The 7,953-nt window shown below is 41.4% G+C and overlaps 1 non-coding gene across 1 annotated transcript; it reads left to right on the plus strand.

Moving 5' to 3' along the window:
• Positions 1-591: 591 nt before the first annotated feature.
• LOC114239108 (U6 spliceosomal RNA) lies at positions 592-693 on the plus strand. The gene has a single exon (XR_003624294.2). It is a non-coding gene; the product is annotated as a U6 spliceosomal RNA (small nuclear RNA).
• The last annotated feature ends 7,260 nt before the right edge of the window (positions 694-7,953 follow it).

Genomic DNA, 7,953 nt, shown 5'->3' on the forward strand with positions numbered 1-7,953 from the left:
GAGTGTTTTGGGAATAAGCAGAAAAATATACATACAATTCCAATTCAACATAATTATTATGAAATTTGTACGTAAGAAATGTACAAGAGCCTAAATACTTCTGTCTTAAAGCTTCTACTTGTCCTGTCTCATAACAACTTATTTACAATGTATTGCTTTTGAAGATGTCAAGATTACAACAAAGGATATAACTTTCCTATGAATTATTTGTCATTTTGCAAACCAGGCATGAGTTTTAAACAAGGGGAAAAGCCAAAAAGAAAGTGACTGTATACTATTCTGTGAAATTATATTGCCAATCTCTTCTGTGTGGCCTGGAATTAAATAAAAATAGAAGAATTAGCAAAGATTATACATTAAGTTTTGTTGGTCATGCACTCTACAAAACTACCTGGCAAAATGGGTATGTAAAGATAAGATCCAGCTTATAGTCCATACGTAGAACTACACACCTTGGCATTGGGTCTTGTCCATAGGTTTTTGTCTAATTCAGGTAAAGGTTATTTATGGACTAATGACAGCCCTGAGTTTTAGGGCCTCTGTTGCTGGGCATGCCATCAGAAGTCTGCCCCTGTTAAAGATCCCCAGAGCTTGTTTTGGCACCACATATACTAAAATTGAGACAGTACACAGAGAACAGAATGGCCCCTGTGCAAAGATGACATGCAAATCTGTGAGGCATTCCATATTTTTCCATCTCATGTCCATGGATCAGAAGAATTAATATTGTTAAAATGGCCACACTACCCAAAACCATCTATAGATTCAATGCAATCCCCATCAAAATACCGAAGGTATTGTTCACAGAAATAGAAGAAACAATTCTAAACTTTGTGTGTAACTAAAAAAGACCTGAATAGCCAAAGCAATCCTGAGAAAGAATAACAAAGACAGAGCCGTCAGACTTCCTGATTTCAAACTGTACTACAAAGCTATAGTAATAAAAAACAGTATGGTACTGGCACACAAATAGACACATACAGCAATGAAACAGAATAGAGAGCCCAGAATTAAATCATGGCATACATGGTCAACTAATATTTGACAAGGAATCAAAGAAAGGATAGAGGAGAAAGGATAGTCTTTTCAACAAATGGTTCTGGAAAAACTTAAAAAACACATACAAACTATGAAATTGGACCCCTATCTCACACTACTCACAAAATCTAACTGAATATGGATCAAAGACTTTAACATCAGAACTGATACCATAGAAGAAAGTGTAGGGAAGAAGCTTATCAATCTTGGTCTTGGCAATGATTTTTTAGACGTGATGCCAAAAGCACAAAAAACAAAAGCAAAAATCAACAAATGGCACTACATCAAGCTCAAAAGCTTCTGCACAGAAAAAAAAAACTAATTAACAAAATGAAAAGACAGTCTATAGAATAGGAAAAAATTTTTGCAACATATATTGGATAAGGAGTTAATATCCAAAATGTAAAGAACTCATACAACTTAATAACAAACACACAATCCAATTCAAAATGGGGAGAAGAACTAAATAGACATTTTTCCAAAGAGGACATCAAAATGGCCAAGAAGAACATGAAAAGATGCTCAACATCACTAATCATCTGGAAAATGCAAATCAAAACCACAATGAGATATCATCTCACACCTGTAGAATGGTTATCATCAAGACGACAAGAGACAACAGGTGCTAGCAAGGATGTGGTGAAAAGGGAACCCTTGTACACTGGTGGTAGGAATGTAAATTGGTTCAACCACTATAAACAATATGGAGGTTCCTCAAAAATTAAAAGTCATCTACCACCGGATCAAGCAATTTTGGCTATATACTGAAAGGAAATAAAAACACAATTGTGACAAGATATATGCACTCCCATGTTTACTGAAGCAGTTTTCACAATATGATGACCAAAAAAATGGAAACAACCCAAATGCCCATCAACAGATGAATGAATAAATAAGATGTGATACATATACACAATGGAATATTATTCAGCCATGAGAAAGGAGGATATCCTGCCATTTTAGACAAGATGGATAGACATTGAGCACATTATGCTAAGTGAGGTTAAGTCAGAGAATGACAAGTACTGTATGATATCACTTATATGTGGAATCTAAAAACAATTTAACCTTTAAAAAACAGAGAGTAAAATGGTAGCTACTAGGGGATGGGGGTTAGGGAGGATAAGATTGATAATTCAAGGGTACAAACTTGATACGGGGAGTAAATAAGCAACAGAAATCTAATGCACAGTATAATTAATATAGACAATAATATTGCACTATAATTATATAATTTGATAAATATTGCTACATTGGCAATCACATTACAGTGTATAAAAGTATCAAAGTAACATGCTGTACACCTTAAATTTACACATTACATGTCAAATTTATTCAACTAAAAAAACAGACACATGTAATAATGGAACAGAATTGACAGCCCAGAAATAAACACCACACTGTATATGGTCAATTAACTTCTGACAAAAGTGCCAAGAATATACAATGGAGAAAGGATAGTCTCTTCAATAAATGGTATTGGGAAAACTGGTCTCTTATCTTACACCATACAGAAAAATCATCTCAAAATGGATTAAAGACTTTACATGTCAGTGTCTACTTAGACAATATCACACCATTTCATGCAAACTATAAGAATCTTGAATAGTGTAATTCTATTTATACCCCCAGACTTCATATTATTGTTGTAATATAGTTCACATCTAAATACATCATAAACTCCAAAATACAGTGTTATAATTTTTATTTAATTTTTTTTTTTAAAAAAAGATCCCCCAAATTAGGCCAAGCATTCTAAAGAATTCATCCACACTCAGTTTATCAGGGTCACAACCCCAGTAACTGAGTCCAGAATTCCCTTGGAGGATGTATCTGTCCATTTCACACTTCTCTTTGAGAGGATGTGAAATGGCCCAGATCCTACTGGTCTATAAGGGAAATCATCATGCTTAACAAATATAACACAGGACATTTAAATGTTAATTACTAAAAAAAAAAAAAAAAAGTTCCATATGTCAAAGTAATCCCAATTATTTCCCCTTAAGCCTTACTTTAACCTTGGGGAATTTCATACATTGTTAAATATTATCTCCCAAACAGTGAATCCTAGAATCCCCTTCCCCATAATTTTATACTCTATCCCAACTTTTTCCCAAAATACTTTCACCTGATTCCCTTGGTAATGATTGGACATACTGGGAGGCTTTAAAAATTAAGTGCAGATAATAGAATTGTTAAACAAACAATGGCTTGTTTTAAAACTGTCCTTCTGCCCAGAGTATAAAGCCCCCATGTTCTATCATGGGCAGCCGTAAGAAAGTCAAATACTGGACTCAAAGACAGGCAGGAGCAATATTTTTTTCAATCTGTCTCCTAGAGTAATGGAAATAAAAACAAAAATAAACAAATGGGACCTAATTAAACTCAAAACCTTTTGCACAGCAAAGGAAACCATAAACAAAGTGAAAAGACAACCCACAGAATGGGAGAAAATATTTGCAAACGATGCAACTGGCAAGGGATTAGTCTCCAAAATTTATAAACAGCTCATGCAGCTCAATATCAAAAAAACAAACAACCCAATCAAAAAATGGGCAGAAGACCTAAATAGACATTTCTCCAAAGAAGACATACAGATGGCCAAGGGGCACATGAAAAGATACTCAACATCGCTAATAGAGAAATGTAAATCAAAACTAAAATGACGGATTTTGCTGGGAGAAGATGGCGGAAGAGTAAGACGCGGAGATCACCTTCCTTCCCACAGATACAGTAGAAATACATCTACACGTGGAACTGCTCCTACAGAACACCCATTGAACGCTGGCAGAAAACGTCCGACCTCCAAAAAGGCAAGAAACTCCCCCCGTACTTGGGTAGAGCAAAAGAAAAAAGAAATAACAGAGACAAAAGAATAGGGACGGCACCTGCACCAGTGGGAGGGAGCTGTGAAGGAGGAAAGGTTTCCACGCACTAGGAAGCCCCTTCGCGGGCGGAGACTGCGGGTGGCGGAGGGGGGAAGCTTCAGAGCCACGGAGGAGAGCGCAGCAACAGGGGTGCGGAGGGCAAAGCGGAGAGATTCCCGCACAGAGGCTCGGCGCCGAGCAGCACTCACCAGCCCGAGAGGCTTGTCTGCTTCCCCGCCGGGGCGGGCGGGGCTGGGAGCTGAGGCTCGGGCTTCGGTCGGATCGCAGGGAGAGGACTGGGGCTGGCGGCGTGAACACAGCCTGAAGGGGTTAGCGCACCACAGCTAGCCGGGAGGGAGTCCGGGGAAAAAGTCTGCAGCTGCCGAAGAGGCAAGAGACTTTTTCTTCCCTCTGTGTTTCCTGGTGCGCGAGGAGAGGGGATTCAGAGCACCGCCTAAACGAACTTCAGAGACAGGCGCGAGCTGCGGCCATCAGCGCGGACCCCACAGCAACAGGGGCGCAGAGGGAAAAACGGAGAGATTCCCGCACACAGGCTCGGCGCCGAGTAGCACTCAGCAGCCCGAGAGGCTTGTCTGCTCCCCCGCCGGGGCGGGCGGGGCTGGGAGCTGAGGCTCGGCTTCAGTCGGATCGCAGGGAGAGGACTGGGGCTGGCAGCGTGAACACAGCCTGAAGGGGTTGGCGCACCACAGCTAGCCGGGAGGGAGACCGGGAAAAGGTCTGCAGCTGCCGAAGAGGCAAGAGACTTTTTCTTGCCTCTTAGTTTCGCTGCGCGCAAGGAGAGGGGATTCAGAGCGCCGCCTAAACGAACTCCAGAGAAGGGCGCGAGCCGCGGCGATCAGAGCGGACCCCAGAGACGGGCGTGAGACGCTGGGGCTGCTGCTGCCGCCTCCAAAAAGCCTGTGTGTGAGCACAGGTCACTCTCCACACCGCCCCTCCCGGTAGCCTGTGCAGCCCGCCACTGCCAGGGTCCCGGGATCCGGGGACAACATCCCCGGGAGAACGCACTGCGCGCCTCAGGCTGGTGCAACGTCACGCCGGCCTCTGACGCTGCAGGCTCGCCCCGCCTCCTCTGTACCCCTCCCTCCCCGCGGCCTGGGTGAGCCAGAGCCCCCGAAGCAGCTGCTCCTTTAACCCCGTCCTGTCTGGGCGGGGAACAGACACCCTCAGGCGACCTACACGCAGAGGAGGGTCCAAATCCAAAGCTGAACCCCAGGAGCTGTGCGAACAGGGAAGAGAAGGGGAAATCTCTCCCAGCAGCCTCAGAAGCAGCGGATTAAAGCTCCACAAACAACTTGATGTGCCTGCATCTGCTGAATACCTGAATAGACAACGAATCATCCCAAATTCAGGAGGGGGACTCTGGGAGCAGGAGATATTAATTTTTCCCCTTTTCCTTTTTTTTGTGAGTGTATATGTATATGCTTCTGGGTGAGATTTTGTCTGTATAGCTTTGCTTTACAATAGCTTTATTTTACTTCACTATATTATAGCCTCTTTCTTTCTTTCTTTCTATTTTTTCTCCCTTTTACTCTGAGCCGTGTGGACGAAAGGCTCTTGGTGCTCCAGCCAGGCATCAGGGCCGTGCCTCTGAGGTGGGAGAGCCAACTTCAGAACACTGGTCCACAAGAGACCTCCCAGCTCCACGTAATACCAAACGGCAAAAATCTCCCAGAGATCTCCATCTCAACATCAAGACCCAGCTTCACCCAACGACCAGCAAGCTACAGTGCTGGACACCCTATGCCAAACAACTAGCTAGACAGGAACACAACCCCATCCATTAGCAGAGAGGCTGCCTAAAATCATAATAAGGCCACAGACACACCAAAATACACCACCAGACGTGGACGTGCCCACCAGAAAGACAAGATCTAGCCTCATCCACCAGAACTCAGGCACTAATTCCCTCCACCAGGAAGCCTACACAACCCACTGAACCAACCTTAGCCACTGGGGACAGATACCAAAAACAACGGGAACTACGAACCTGCAGCCTGTGAAAAGGAGACCCCAAACACAGTAAGATAGGCAAAATGAGACGACAGAAAAACACACAGCAGATGAAGGAGCAGGCTCAAAACACACTGGACTTAACAAATGAAGAGGAAATAGGTAGTCTACCTGAAAAAGAATTCAGAATAATGATAGTAAGGATGATCCAAAATCTTGGAAATAGAATAGACAAAATGCAAGAAACATTTAACAAGGATGTAGAAGAACTAAAGAGGAACCAAGCAATGATGAAGAACACAATAAATGAAATTAAAAATACTCTAGATGGGATCAATAGTAGAATAACTGAGGCAGAAGAAAGGATAAGTGACCTGGAAGATAAAATGGTGGAAATAACTACTACAGAGCAGGATAAAGAAAAAAGAATGAAAAGAACTGAGGACAGTCTCAGGGACCTCTGGGACAACATTAAACGCTCCAACATTCGAATTATAGGGGTACCAGAAGAAGAAGAGAAAAAGAAAGGGACTGAGAAAATTTTTGAAGAGATTATAGTTGAAAACTTCCCTAATATGGGAAAGGAAATAGTTAATCAAGTCCTGGAAGCACAGAGAGTCCCATACAGGATAAACCCAAGGAGGAACACGCCAAGACACATATTAATCAAACTGTCAAAAATTAAATATAAGGAAAACATATTAAAGGCAGCAAGGGAAAAAAAACAAATAACACACAAGGGAATCCCCATAAGGTTAACATCTGATCTATCAGCAGAAACTCTGCAAGCCAGAAGGGAGTGGCAGGATATACTTAAAGTGATGAAGGAGAAAAACCTACAACCAAGATTACTCTACCCAGCAAGGATCTCATTCAGATTTGATGGAGAAATTAAAACCTTTACAGACAAGCAAAAGCTGAGAGAGTTCAGCACCACCAAACCAGCTTTACAACAAATGCTAAAGGAACTTCTCTAGGCAAGAAACACAGGAGAAGGAAAACACCTACAATAACAAACCCAATACATTTAAGAAAATGGGAATAGGAACATACATATCGATAATTACCTTGAATGTAAATGGATTAAATGCTCCCACCAAAAGACACAGGCTGGCTGAATGGATACAAAAACAAGACCCATCTATATGCTGTCTACAAGAGACCCACTTCAGACCTAGAGACACATACAGATTGAAAGTGAGGGGATGGAAAAAGATATTCCATGCAAATGGAAATCTAAAGAAAGCTGGAGTAGCAATTCTCATATCAGACAAAATAGACTTTAAAATAAAGACTATTACAAGAGACAAAGAAGGACACTATATAATGATCAAGGGATCGATCCAAGAGGAAGGTATAACAATTGTAAATATTTATGCACCCAACATAGGAGCACCTCAATACATAAGGCAAATACTAACAGCCATGAAAGGGGAAATTGACAGCAACACAATCATAGTAGGGGACTTTAACACCCCACTTTCACCAATGGACAGATCATCCAAAATGAAAATAAATAAGGAAACACAAGCTTTAAATGATACATTAAACAAGATGGACTTAATTGATATTTATAGGACATTCCACCCAAAAACAACAGAATACACATTTTTCTCAAGTGCTCATGGAACATTCTCCAGGATAGATCATATCTTGGGTCACAAATCAAGCCTTGGTAAATTTAAGAAAATTGAAATCGTATCAAGTATCTTTTCCGACCACAACGCTATGAGACTAGATATCAATTACAGGAAAAGATCTGTAAAAAATACAAACACATGGAGGCTACACAATACATTACTTAATAACGAAGTGATTACTGAAGAAATCAAAGGGGAAATCAAAAAATACCTAGAAACAAATGACAAAGGAGACACGACGACCCAAAACCTATGGGACGCAGCAAAAGCAGTGCTAAGAGGGAAGTTTATAGCAATACAAGCCTACCTCAAGAAACAGGCAACATCTCGAATAAACAACCTAACCTTGCACCTAAAGCAATTAGAGAAAGAAGAACAAAAAAACCCCAAAGCCAGCAGAAGGAAAGAAATTATAAAGATCAGGTCAGAAATAAATG

This window comes from Balaenoptera acutorostrata, chromosome 2 (assembly GCF_949987535.1).
Source record: "Balaenoptera acutorostrata chromosome 2, mBalAcu1.1, whole genome shotgun sequence".
Taxonomy (NCBI): domain Eukaryota; kingdom Metazoa; phylum Chordata; class Mammalia; order Artiodactyla; family Balaenopteridae; genus Balaenoptera; species Balaenoptera acutorostrata.